Source organism: Pseudophryne corroboree, chromosome 2 (genome assembly GCF_028390025.1).
Source record: "Pseudophryne corroboree isolate aPseCor3 chromosome 2, aPseCor3.hap2, whole genome shotgun sequence".
NCBI classification, from domain to species: Eukaryota; Metazoa; Chordata; class Amphibia; order Anura; family Myobatrachidae; genus Pseudophryne; species Pseudophryne corroboree.
In genome coordinates this window covers 235,539,452-235,553,780 of record NC_086445.1, presented here as the reverse complement: position 1 = coordinate 235,553,780, position 14,329 = coordinate 235,539,452, and the positions used below count along the sequence as shown (strand labels likewise).

General features: G+C 46.8%; 1 pseudogene; it reads left to right on the top strand.

The window, feature by feature from the left end:
- Positions 1–13,726: 13,726 nt before the first annotated feature.
- LOC135052603 (5S ribosomal RNA) lies at positions 13,727–13,845 on the top strand (annotated as a pseudogene).
- The last annotated feature ends 484 nt before the right edge of the window (positions 13,846–14,329 follow it).

Here is a 14,329-nt window from a genome sequence, read left to right as displayed (position 1 = left end):
ATCAACATTGGGGGTCATTCGGAGTTGTTCGCTCGTTATTTTTTTTCGCTACGGAGCGATTAGTCGCAAACTGCGCATGCGCAATGTACGCAGCGCGCCTGCGCCAAGTAAATTAGCACAAAAGTTTGGTATTTTACTCACGGCGTTACGAAGTTTTTTCATCGTTCTGCTGATCGGCGTGTGATTGACAGGAAGTGGGTGTTTCTGGGCGGAAACTGGCCGTTTTCTGGGAGTGTGCGGAAAAACGCAGGCGTTTCAGGGAAAACCGCGGGAGTGGCTGTAGAAACAGGGGAGTGGCTGGGCGAACGCTGGGTGTGTTTGTGATGTCAAACCAGGAACGAAAAGGACTGAGCTGGTCGCAATGGCAGAGTAAGTCTGGAGCTACTCAGAAAATGCAGGGTAATCGTTTCGCTAATTTTCTCGTATCTTTCGTTCGCAATTCTGCTAAGCTAAGATACACTCCCAGAGGGCGGCGGCTTAGCGTGTGCAATGCTGCTAAAAGCAGCTAGCGAGCGAACAACTCGGAATCACCCCCTTTGTGTCTGGAAAAAACGTGCGGCAATGCTCGGTGAGGAAATAGTTTTTTTTTCTGTGCAAGGTATATACTGGCTGCTTTTGCATGTAGCACACAAATGTTAGACATGTTTATGTTTAGGGCCTAATTCAGCTTCAGTTGTAGTTTTTCGAAAAAGCACAAAACTCCAACTCTTTTCTTTAGCAGGCGGGGGGCTGCCCAGCACAGGGCAAGGAGGCCCCGCATGCCAAGTCCTGTGCCCCAGCTAACATGCGAGCCGCAATGCGCTTGCATGATTAAGGGAGCCCCATGTCTGTGCAGCCTTGCTGCGTAGGCAGTCAGAGGGCTGCCATCTTTTGGGTCACAGTGGCTGCGTGTGACAACACATAGCCACTGCTGCCACCCCCAGCAATGGTCCAGACACGCCTGCTTTTCCCGGACCATGCCTCTTAAATGGAGTGTCGATGCCCCCTCCAGGTCTTAGCCTGCAATTGCAGTTTAGGACACTGCACAAGCGCGCACCTGTGTACGCGCATGCCCAGAAGTGCTGAAATCGCCAAACAATTTCACCACTTTTACGTCTTAATCTGAATCAGGCCCTTAGATTTCAGTTAGGACACACCCCACCCAAATCTAAATCTTTGCACAATGTTACATCTGCCCCATAATTTTGCCCAGTTGCTTAATTTTTTCTTTACTTACAAACACGAACCAGACCCACTGGAAGTAAGATGTCAGAGACATACAATGAATTATGTTGTTCAGTTATCAGTATCAATTACCTATGCCATCACTCTACACCATAGGTGAACAATAATGAGCCTAAAAGTAATTATAAAGAGTGATACATGCAATGCAGGGGGGTTTCTGAGTACCTAGAAACTCCCTGATGAGCCAAATTTTTTATCTTAGAGACGGAGACGGCTTGTGTATGTACGTACGTTTGTGTGTGTGTGTCCTTATGTGTGTATGTATGTGTGTTCGTGTATGGATGTATGTATGTGTGTAATAGCGCAGGGATGACCTGGATTTCAGGACATATCATCTCATGTATCCACGTGCACCTGCAGCTGCATCCAAGCAGCAGTGCCTGTTTTAGCAGATTCATCTGACCTATTTCATACACGTGATTATGCTGGAGAGGAGTACATACTCATTACCCATATATATTATGGTGGAAATAGTATCAGACATTCTAGCAAAACTTTCATATTCGATGTTGGTTTGACTAAGTACTAATGCCGGTCTTGAGAAAGGTTCATCATTGAACCGAAACGTCGACCCCGAGGCTTTTTTGATGACCAATAAATATTGTTCTTTTATGCACAAACTGTTTCATAAATCTGCGTGAGTGCACTCTCCACCTAGTGGAAATTTGGCTATTTCAAGTAGACCTACTTTGGTCTATTGGGAGCACCCGCTACGTTGAATTATTGAAGATGTGAGTGCAGGATCTGCTTGGATATATATATATATATATATATAGCATGCAGCATGCTCGGGGGTCTGGCACTCCATAGTTAAAAGAAATAACGTGCGCCGGTGCCTTCACTAGATAGATGCATATACAGTCTCAGCGGCGCGGCACTCAGCTTTTCCTTATGAATGAATGATGCGGACCAAAGTCTGCTGATCAGCAGACTTTGGTCCGCATCATTCATTCATACTGAAAAGCTGAGTGCCGCGCTGCCGATATTGTGTATATATATATATATATATATATATATATATATATACACATACACACACAGTGCATCCGGAAAATATTCACAGTGCTTCCCTTTTTCCACATTTGAAATAAATAAAAATTTTCCCTCCAAATTCACACAATACCCCATATTGACAATGTGAACAAAAGGTTTTTTTTTTCAGATTTTTGCTAGTTTATTAAAAATAAAAAACTAAGAAATCACATGTACATAAGTATTCACAGCCTTTGCCATGAAGCTCAAAATTGAGCTCAGGTGCATCCTGTTTCCACTGATCATCCTTGATATGTTCCTACAGCTTAATTGGAGTCTTCCTGGGGTAAATTCAGTTGATTGGAAATGATTTAGAAAGGCACACCACTGTCTATATAAGGTCCCACAAACCAAGTATGAAGTCAAAGAAATTGTCTGTAGACCTCCGAGACAGGATTGTCTCGAGGCACAAGTCTAGGGAAGGGTACAGAAAAATATCTGCTGCTTTGAAGGTCCCAGTGCCCTCCATCATCCGTAAATGGAAGAAGTTCAGAACCACCAGGACTCTTCCTAGAGCTGGCCGACCGGCTACACTGAGAAATAAGGGGAGAAGGGCCCTAGTAAAGGAGGTGACCAAGAACCCCATGGTCACTCTGTCAGAGCTACAGCATTTCTCTGTGGAGAGAGGAGAACCTTCCAGAACAGGCCTGGCCAACCTGTGGCTTTCCAGATGCTGTGAAACTGCACATCCCAGCATGCCCTGCTACAGCTTTAGCATTCCCTAATAGCAAATCTGTGGCAAGGCATGATGGGACTTGTAGTTTTACAACAGCTGGAGAGCCACAGGTTGGCCAGGCCTGTTCCAGAAGGACAACCATCTCTGCAGAAATTCACCAATCAGGCCAGATGGAAGCCACTCCTTAGTAAAAAGCACATGGTAGCCCGCCTGGAGTTTGCCAAAATGCACCTGAAGGACTCTCAGACCATGAGAAACAAAATTCTCTAGTCTGATGAGACAAATATTGAACTCTTTGGCATGAATGCCAGGCGTCATGTTTGGAGGAAACCAGGCACCGCTCATCACCATCCCTACAGTGAAGCATGGTGGTGGCAGCATCATGCCGTGGGGATGTTTTTCAGCAGCAGTAACTGGGAGACTGGTCAGGATAGCGGGAAAGATGAATGCAGCAATGTACAGAGATATCCTGGATGAAAACCTGTTCCATGATCTTGACTTCAGACTGGGGCAACGGTTCAACTTTCAGCAGGACAACGACCCTAAGCACACAGGCAAGATATCAAAGGAGTGGCTTCAGGACAACTCTGTGAATGTCCTTGAGTAGCCCAGCCAGAGCCCAGACTTGAATCCAATTGAACATCTCTGGAGAGATCTGAAAATGGTTGTGCACCGACGCTTCCCATTCAACCTGATGGAGCTTGAGAGGTGCTGCAAAGAGGAATGGACAAAACTACCTAAAGATAGGTGTGCCAAGCTTGTGGCATCATGTTCAAAAAGACTTGAGGCTGTAATTGCTGCCAAAGGTGCACCAACAAAGTATTGAGCAAAGGTTGTGAATACTTATGTACATGTGATTTCTTAGTTTTATATTTGTAATAAATTTGCAAAAATCTCAAAAAAACCTTTTTTCACGTTGTCATTATGGAGTATTGTGTTTAGAATTTTGAGGAAAAAAATGAATTTATTCCATTTTGGAATAAGGCTGTAACGTAACATAATGTGGAAAAAGTGAAGCGCTGTGAATGCTTTCTGGATGCACTTTATATATGTATATATGTATATATATGGAGCAGCAGGTATCCGGCACTAGTACAACAAAGGTAATGGAGTATTGCTCAGGTGCCTTCCAAGGGTATGAATTCCCAATGTATACAAACGTGTTGGCGGCACTCAGAGACTTAAACAAAGCTGCAAAATAGCGTGCTTTATTCAACGTTTCGGGCGTCTGCCCGTCGTCAGGAGGTAGCAAAACATATAATAGTACATCACAGTTACATTTATACATACACAAACAACACATAATTACCTGATCTGTCCCAGGTGAGTGTGCGCTCCGGGCGCCGATCCCCACGAGTCCCGCCAGAGTATCACCAGCGTGTCCCAGCGTGAACGTCATCCAGGAGCGCCCACCGACCCGGGCCAATCAGTGTGCATCACGTCCCGTTGCCACAGCAACGCGGCTGTTTCAAAACAGCACTGTAGTGAAATAAAAACAACTTAAAATCAGCAGCTTTAGAGCAGATCGCCTACAGCAATAAACTGTACATTCAACTATATCAATAAGGTTACCTAAATGACAGCATAATAACATGTTTTTACTAAATGAACTAAATGTTTAGTGTGAATCTATAAGAAGCATTGTAACCCCAAGGAGTCATTTAAGCCCCTTGGTGTCAATGTTCCCAGAACATGGATCCATTTACTTTCTAATTGTAATAATTGTTTTTTTCTATTGCCCCCTCTGATATTAAATGGAACATGATCTATTAGTTTGGTTCTGATACTGGCAATACTGTGTTTGGCTTCCGCACAATGGCGTGCCACTGGCTGTTCACTTCTGCCCGTTTCTAAGGCAGCCCTAATAGCCGACCTGTGACCTGCCATCCTTTCCCTGAATTGTCTTTCTGTCTTACCCACGTAGCTAAGGCCACATGGGCAAGACAGTGCTGTTTTGAAACAGCCGCGTTGCTGTGGCAACGGGACGTGATGCACACTGATTGGCCCGGGTCGGTGGGCGCTCCTGGATGACGTTCACGCTGGGACACGCTGGTGATACTCTGGCGGGACTCGTGGGGATCGGCGCCCGGAGCGCACACTCACCTGGGACAGATCAGGTAATTATGTGTTGTTTGTGTATGTATAAATGTAACTGTGATGTACTATTATATGTTTTGCTACCTCCTGACGACGGGCAGACGCCCGAAACGTTGAATAAAGCACGCTATTTTGCAGCTTTGTTTAAGTCTCTGAGTGCCGCCAACACGTTTGTATATATGTATATATATGTGTATATATAATATATATATATATATATACACTGACTGTGTGTGTGTGTGTGTGTGTGTGTGTGTGTGTGTGTGTGTGTGTGTATATATATATATATATATATATGCACTTCACAAGGAAATTCAATGCTATCCAACCAATCGTAATAGCCGACAGCATGGTTTCGTGGGTCGACTCCCTCAAATTCCTACAGTCAAAAATTTCCCAAGACCTCAAATGGGGACCCAACATAAGCACTGTCATTAAGAAGGCCCAGCAGTGGATATTCTTTCTGAGACAACTCAGGAAATTAAACATCCCGCAGGAGCTGCTGCTCATCTTCTACACAGCAATCGTAGAATCGGTCCTATGTTCCTCAATCACAGTCTAGTATGAAGCTGCCAATGAGAGTTACAGACGGAGGCTGCAAAGGGTGGTGAGGACTGCTGAAAAGATTGTTGTGGCTGACCTCCCTCCTGTCCAGGAATTATACCAGTCAAGGGTCAGGAAGCGAGTAGAGAAAATCGTAGCAGACATGCAGCACCCAGGTCACAAACTGTTTGAACCGCTTCCATCAGGCAGACGCTGCAGGTCCATTCCTGCGAAGTCGACCAAATCCATTAAAAGCTTCTTCCCACTAGCTGTCCACCAGCTGAACAATATATAAAAAGTCTAACATTTATAAGAATGTCTAATATGTCGAGTCTATCGTACAGTTGCAATGTGCAGTATGAACTCGTACGTGTAATGTATGCTACGTTTTTCCCCCTTCTTATGCTATGAATTCCCCCTTCATGTTGCTGCTTGGCAATGTACTGTACCGTAAAAAATTCCTAGTGTACGTGAGTACACCTGACCAATAAAGCTGCCGTAATGTGTAAAAGGGGGACTCTGCTGCCATAATGTGTAAAAAGGGGGACTCTGCTGCCATTATATGTAAAAAGGGGTACTCTGCTGCTGTAATGTGTAAAAAGTAGGACTCTACCTGCTGTAATGTGTAAAAGGGAGCTCTGCCTGTCGTAATGTGTAAAAGGGAGACCCTGCCTGCCGTAATGTGTAAAAAGGGGGCTCTACCTGCCTAATGTGTATAAAGGGGGACTCTGCTGCCGTAATGTGTAAAAAGGGGGGACTTTGCAGCCGTAATTTGTAAAAAGGGAGACTCTGCTGCTGTAATGTTTAAAAAGTGGGAGCCTGCTGCCTTAATGTGTAAAAGGGGGACTCTGTTGCTGTAATGTGTAAAAAAGGGGGACTCTGCTGCTGTGATATGTAAAATGGGGACTCTGCCTGCCGTAATGTGTAAAAAGGTGGCTCTACCTGCCTAATGTGTAAAAAGGGGGACTCTGCTGCTGTAATTTGTAAAAAGGGGACTTTGCTGCCATAATGTGTAAAAAGGGGGACTCTGCTGCTGTAAATGTGTAAAAAGGGGGACTCTGCTGCCTCAATGTGTAAAAAGGGGGACTCTGCTGCCTCAATGTGTAAAAAGGGGGACTCTGCTGCTGTAATGTGTAAAAAGGGGGACTCTGCTGCCATAATGTGTAAAAAGGGACTCTGCTGCCATAATGTGTAAAAAGGGGGACTTTGATACTGTAATGTGTAAAAAGGGGGACTCTGCTGCTGTAATGTGTAAAACGGGGGACTCTGCTGCCTCAATGTGTAAAAAGGGGGACTGCTACCATAATGTGTAAAAAGGGTGACTCTGCTGCCATAATGTGTAAAAAGGAGGACTCTACCTGCTGTAATGTGTGAAAGGGAGCTCTACATGCCATAATGTGTAAAAGGGAGCTCTGCTTGCTGTAATTTGAATGATGGAGACTACTGTGCAGCATAATATGAATTGGTTTTATTTTGTGGCCATGCAACTTCCCCATGAAGCCACAGTCTTATATTTTTGACGTGCGCCTGCACCGTGCACTGGCCCTATTTTAAACAAAAGGGGGGGGGCGCCGATGCTGTTTCTTGCACACAGCACTAAAATGTTTAGTTACGGCACTGGTGTAAGGAGCACTACTACTACTACTATGGGCATTTTGACTGGTACTACTACTGAGGGCATTATGTGTGACACTGCTACTGTGGGCATTATGTGTGGCACTACTACTGTGGGCGCTATGTGTAAGGGGCACTACTACTGTGGGCATTATGTGTGACACTACTAATGTGGGTGTTATATGTAAGGGGCACTACTATTGTGGGCATTGTGTGTCACTGACTGTGGGCAATATGTGTAAGGGGCACTACTACTGTGGACATTATGTGTATAAGGGATACTACTGTGGGTATTGTGTATAAGAGACAATACTGTGTAGTGTAACATGTATAAGAGGCCCTACTGTGTAGCTTAGCATAACTAAGGGGCACTACTGTCTGATATAATGTGATTCAGGGGCACTACTGTGTGTTGTAATGTGAATAAGGAACACTACTATGTCATGCAATATAAATCAGGGGTACTATGTGCGGTGTAATGTGAATAAGATTGTGGTACTGTGTGGCATAATTTGAATTGTTAGTACTATTGTGTGGCCACGCCCCTTCCATGCAAGCCAACACAATTTTCTCTGACGTCCTAAGTGGATGCTGGGGACTCCGTCAGGACCATGGGGATTAGCGGCTCCGCAGGAGACAGGGCACAAAACTAAAGCTTTAGGATCAGGTGGTGTGTACTGGCTCCTCCCCCTATGACCCTCCTCCAAGCCTCAGTTAGGTTTTTGTGCCCGTCCGAGCAGGGTGCAATCTAGGTGGCTCTCTTAAGGAGCTGCTTAGAAAAAGTTTTTAGGTTTATTATTTTCAGTGAGTCCTGCTGGCAACAGGCTCACTGCTTCGAGGGACTTAGGGGAGAGAAGTTCAACTCACCTGCGTGCAGGATGGATTGGCTTCTTAGGCTACTGGACACCATTAGCTCCAGAGGGAGTCGGAACACAGGTCTCACCCTGGGGTTCGTCCCGGAGCCGCGCCGCCGACCCCTCTTGCAGATGCTGAAGATTGAAGGTCCAGAAACCGGCGGCAGAAGGCTCTTCAGTCTTCTTGAAGGTAGCGCACAGCACTGCAGCTGTGCGCCATTGTTTGTCACACACTTCTCACCAACGGTCACGGAGGGTGCAGGGCGCTGCTGGGGGCGCCCTGGGCAGCAATGTAAATACCTTTTATGGCTAAAAAATACATCACATATTGCCCTTGAGGCTATATGGATGTATTTAACCCCTGCCAGATATTACAAACTACGGGAGAAAAGCCCGCCGGAATAGGGGGCGGGGCTTATTCTCCTCAGCACACAGCGCCATTTTCCTGCTCAGCTCCGCTGTGAGGAAGGCTCCCAGGACTCTCCCCTGCACTGCACTACAGAAACAGGGTAAAACAGAGAGGGGGGGCACTTTTTATGGAGATATTTTATATATTTAAGCTGCTATAAGGATACAACACTTATATAAGGTTGTTCCCATATATATTATAGCGCTTGGGTGTGTGCTGGCAAACTCTCCCTCTGTCTCCCCAAAGAGCATTCCCTGTGTGTCTGCTGTGTGTCGGTACGTGTGTGTCGACATGTATGAGGACGATGTTGGTGTGGAGGCAGAGCAATTGCCGGTAATGGTGATGTCACCCCCCAGGGAGTCGACACCGGAATGGATGGCTTTGTTTATGGAATTACGTGATAATGTCAGCACATTACAAAAATCAGTTGACGACATGAGACGGCCGGAAAACCAGTTGGTACCTGCCCAGGCGTCTCAGACACCGTCAGGGGCTGTAAAACGCCCTTTACCTCAGTCGGTCGACACAGACCCAGACACGGACACTGAATCTAGTGTCGACGGTGAAGAAACAAACGTATTTTCAAGTAGAGCCACACGTTATATGATCACGGCAATGAAGGAGGCTTTGCATATCTCTGATACTGCAAGTACCACAAAAAGGGGTATTATGTGGGGGGTGAAAAAACTACCTGTAGTTTTTCCTGAATCAGAGGAATTGAATGATGTATGTGATGAAGCGTGGGTTAACCCAGATAGAAAAGTGCTAATTTCAAAAAAGTTATTGGCATTATACCCTTTCCCGCCAGAGGTTAGGGCGCGCTGGGAAACACCCCCTAGGGTGGATAAGGCGCTCACACGCTTATCAAAACAAGTGGCGTTACCGTCTCCTGATACGGCCGCCCTCAAGGATCCAGCTGATAGGAGGCTGGAAACTACCCTAAAGAGTATATACACACATACTGGTGTTATACTGCGACCAGCCATCGCCTCAGCCTGGATGTGCAGTGCTGGGGTGGTCTGGTCGGATTCCCTGACTGAAAATATTGATACCCTGGATAGGGACAGTATTTTATTGACTATAGAGCAATTAAAGGGTGCTTTTATTTATATGCGAGATGCTCAGAGGGATATTTGCACTCTGGCATCGAGAGTAAGTGCGATGTCCATATCTGCTTGAAGAAGTTTATGGACGCGACAGTGGTCAGGTGATGCGGATTCCAAACGGCATATGGAAGTATTGCCGTATAAAGGGGAGGAATTATTTGGCGTGGGTCTATCGGATCTGGTGGCCACGGCAACTGCCGGAAAATCCACTTTTTTACCTCAGACCCCCTCCCAACAGAAAAAGACACCGTCTTTTCAGCCGCAGTCCTTTCGGTCCTATAAGAACAAGAGGGCAAAAGGACAGTCATATCTGCCCCGGGGCAGAGGAAGGGGTAAGAGAGGGCAGCAAGCAGCCCCTGCCCAGGAACAGAAGCCCTCCCAGGGTTCTGCAAAGCCCTCAGCATGACGCTGGGGCTGTACAAGCGGACTCAGGAGCGGTGGGGGGTCGACTCAGGAATTTCAGCGCACAGTGGGCTTGCTCACAGGTGGACCCTTGGATCCTGCAGGTAGTATCTCAGGGTTACAGGTTGGAATTCGAGAAGTCTCCCCCTCTCCGGTACCTAAAGTCTGCTTTGCCAACGTCTCCCTCAGACAGGGCGACGGTATTGGAAGCCATTCACAAGCTGTTTTCTCAGCAGGTGATAGTCAAGGTACCCCTCCTACAACAGGGAAAGGGGTATTACTCCACGCTATTTGTGGTACCGAAGCCGGACGGCTCGGTAAGACCTATTCTATATCTGAAATCTTTGAACCTGTACATACAAAAATTCAAGTTCAAGATGGAATCACTCAGAGCAGTGATAGCGAATCTGGAAGAAGGGGACTTTATGGTGTCCCTGGACATAAAGGATGCTTACCTGCATGTCCCAATTTGCCCTTCACATCAAGGGTACCTCAGGTTCGTAGTGCAAAACTGTCATTATCAGTTTCAGACGCTGCCGTTTGGATTGTCCACGGCACCTCGGGTCTTTACCAAGGTAATGGCCGAAATGATGATTCTTCTGCGAAGAAGAGGCGTATTAATTATCCCTTACTTGGACGATCTCCTGATAAGGGCAAGGTCCAGAGAACAGCTGGAGGACGGAGTAGCACTAACCCAAGTAGTGCTGCAACAACACGGGTGGATTCTGAATTTTCCAAAATCTCAGTTGACCCCGACAACACGTCTGCTGATCCTGGGAATGATTCTGGACACTGTTCAGAAAAAGGTGTTTCTTCCGGAGGAGAAAGCCAAGGAGTTATCCGAACTTGTCAGAAACCTCCTAAAACCAGGAAAAGTGTCTGTGCATCAATGCACAAGAGTCCTGGGACAGATGGTGGCTTCTTACGAAGCAATTCCATTCGGCAGATTCCACGCACGAACTTTTCAGTGGGATCTGCTGGACAAATGGTCCGGATCGCATCTGCAGATGCATCAGCGGATAACCTTATCGCCACGGACAAGGGTGTCTCTTCTGTGGTGGTTGCAGAGTGCTCATCTGTTAGAGGGCCGCAGATTCGGCATACAGGACTGGGTCCTGGTGACCACGGATGCCAGTCTGAGAGGCTGGGGAGCGGTCACACAGGGAAGAAACTTCCAGGGAGTATGGTCAAGCCTGGAGATGTCTCTTCATATAAATATACTGGAGCTAAGAGCAATTTACAATGCTCTAAGCCTGGCAAAACCCCTGCTTCAGGGTCAGCCGGTGTTGATCCAGTCGGACAACATCACGGCAGTCGCCCACGTAAACAGACAGGGCGGCACAAGAAGCAGGAGAGCAATGGCAGAAGCTGCAAGGATCCTTCGCTGGGCGGAAGATCATGTGATAGCACTGTCAGCAGTGTTCATTCCGGGAGTAGACAACTGGGAAGCAGACTTCCTCAGCAGACACGATCTACACCCGGGAGAGTGGGGACTTCATCCAGAAGTCTTCCACATGATTGTGAACCGTTGGGAAAAACCAAAGGTGGATATGATGGCGTCTCGCCTCAACAAAAAATTGGACAGGTATTGCGCCAGGTCAAGAGACCCTCAGGCAATAGCTGTGGACGCTCTGGTAACACCGTGGGTGTACCAGTCAGTGTATGTGTTTCCTCCTCTGCCTCTCATACCCAAAGTACTGAGAATTATACGGCAAAGGGGAGTAAGAACGATACTCGTGGCTCCGGATTGGCCAAGAAGAACTTGGTACCCGGAACTCCAGGAGATGCTCACGGAAAATCCGTGGCCTCTACCTCCAAGACGGGACCTGATTCAGCAGGGACCGTGTCTATTCCAAGACTTACCGCGGCTGCGTTTGACGGCATGGCGGTTGAACGCCGAATTCTAAAGGAAAAAGGCATTCCAGAAGAGGTCATTCCTACACTGGTTAAAGCCAGGAAGGAGGTGACTGCACAACATTATCACCGCATTTGGAGAAAATATGTTGCGTGGTGTGAGGCCAGGAAGGCCCCCACGGAGGAATTTCAACTGGGTCGATTCCAACATTTCCTGCAAACAGGATTGTCTATGGGCCTCAAATTGGGGTCCATTAAGGTTCAAATTTCGGCCCTGTCGATTTTCTTTCAGAAAGAATTGGCTTCAGTTCCTGAAGTCCAGACTTTTGTAAAAGGAGTACTACATATACAGCCCCCGGTTGTGCCCCCAGTGGCTCCGTGGGACCTGAATGTAGTTTTGGATTTTCTCAAATCCCATTGGTTTGAGCCACTCAAATCGGTGGATTTGAACTATCTTACATGGAAAGTAACCATGCTACTGGCCCTGGCTTCAGCCAGGAGAGTATCAGAATTGGCGGCTTTATCGTATAAGAGCCCATATCTGATTTTCCATTCGGACAGGGCAGAACTGCGGACGCGTCCTCAGTTTCTGCCTAAGGTGGTGTCAGCGTTTCACCTGAACCAGCCTATTGTGGTGCCTGCGGTTACTAGCGATTTGGAAGATTCCAAGTTGCTGGACGTTGTCAGGGCATTGAAAATATACATTTCAAGGACGGCTGGAGTCAGAAAATCTGACTCGCTGTTTATACTGTATGCACCCAACAAGCTGGGTGCTCCTGCTTCTAAGCAGACGATTGCTCGTTGGATTTGTAGCACAATTCAACTTGCACATTCTGTGGCAGGCCTGCCACAGCCTTAATCTGTCAAGGCCCATTCCACAAGGAAGGTGGGCTCATCCTGGGCGGCTGCCCGAGGGGTCTCGGCATTACAACTCTGTCGAGCAGCTACGTGGTCGGGGGAGAACACGTTTGTAAAATTCTACAAATTTGATACCCTGGCTAAAGAGGACCTGGAGTTCTCTCATTCGGTGCTGCAGAGTCATCCGCACTCTCCCGCCCGTTTGGGAGCTTTGGTATAATCCCCATGGTCCTGACGGAGTCCCCAGCATCCACTTAGGACGTCAGAGAAAATAAGATTTTACTTACCGATAAATCTATTTCTCGTAGTCCGTAGTGGATGCTGGGCGCCCATCCCAAGTGCGGATTGTCTGCAATACTTGTACATAGTTATTGTTACAAAAAAATCGGGTTGTTATTTGTTGTGAGCCGTCTGTTCAGAGGCTCCTACGTTTGTCATACTGTTAACTGGGTTTAGATCACAAGTTATACGGTGTGATTGGTGTGGCTGGTATGAGTCTTACCCGGGATTCAATATCCTTCCTTATTGTGTACGCTCGTCCGGGCACAGTATCCTAACTGAGGCTTGGAGGAGGGTCATAGGGGGAGGAGCCAGTACACACCACCTGATCCTAAAGCTTTAGTTTTGTGCCCCGTCTCCTGCGGAGCCGCTAATCCCCATGGTCCTGACGGAGTCCCCAGCATCCACTACGGACTACGAGAAATAGATTTATCGGTAAGTAAAATCTTATTTTTTTTGCTGTCTCTTTATTTTATTATTAAAACACTGATTTCTTGTATAAAATCTTAAGAATTTTCAGTTCAATAGGTAAGATCAGCCCACCTTTCTCATCCACTCTCCGCTATAATTTTATAAGATAGTGGACAGCAGAAGGTGGAGTCCTTATCCTATTCTTCATGCATCTATCCTAACTCAGTACTCTCTCATCCAGATGCCAGGCTACATTCTCTGCAATGCTACAAGTATCAGCGAACCTGTGCTATTTACTGGACAGCAGAAGTACCTTTACCTAGGTACATGTCAATAACCACACTCTCTCATTTGTTAAAATTGGGAAAATGACTGCCATATTTCACTGGTTACGCCCGATCCAATCTGATCTTGGAAGCAAAGCCGTGATAAGCCTGATCAGTACCCAGAGGGGAGACCACCGGGGAATATCAGGTGCTGTAAGCATAATTCCTTATCTGACAACAAACAGCAGTGTCACAACTGAGGGCTGGTGTCGGTAGCTGGAGGCCTCAATTGCAGGGGCTGATGGGTACGTGAACTTAGGAGGTAGGAGAGGACTCCTAGACATGTGCTTGGATTGTATTACCAATTGCCCGAAGGCGTGACCACGACAACAGGAGGTATCTTTGAGGGTTTTTATTAAATCATAAAAGTCAAGAATGTGCAACCAAACAATAAATGTCACAAGTGAGTCTCTGAATCACAGCTGGTAATGACCAGTAATCCGGAGTTGAAATGGGAGTGCTTTAAGTGATGCTGGGGATCGCAGGTAAAGCTGAAGTGATGCTGGGGATCGCAGGTGAAGCTGGAGTGATGCTAGGGATCGCAGGTAAAGCTGGAGTCATGCTAGGGATCGCAGTTAGAGCTGGAGTGATGCTCCACTACTATGGTGGAAACAGAGGACTGCCAGAGAGTGGCTGCTGGAAGC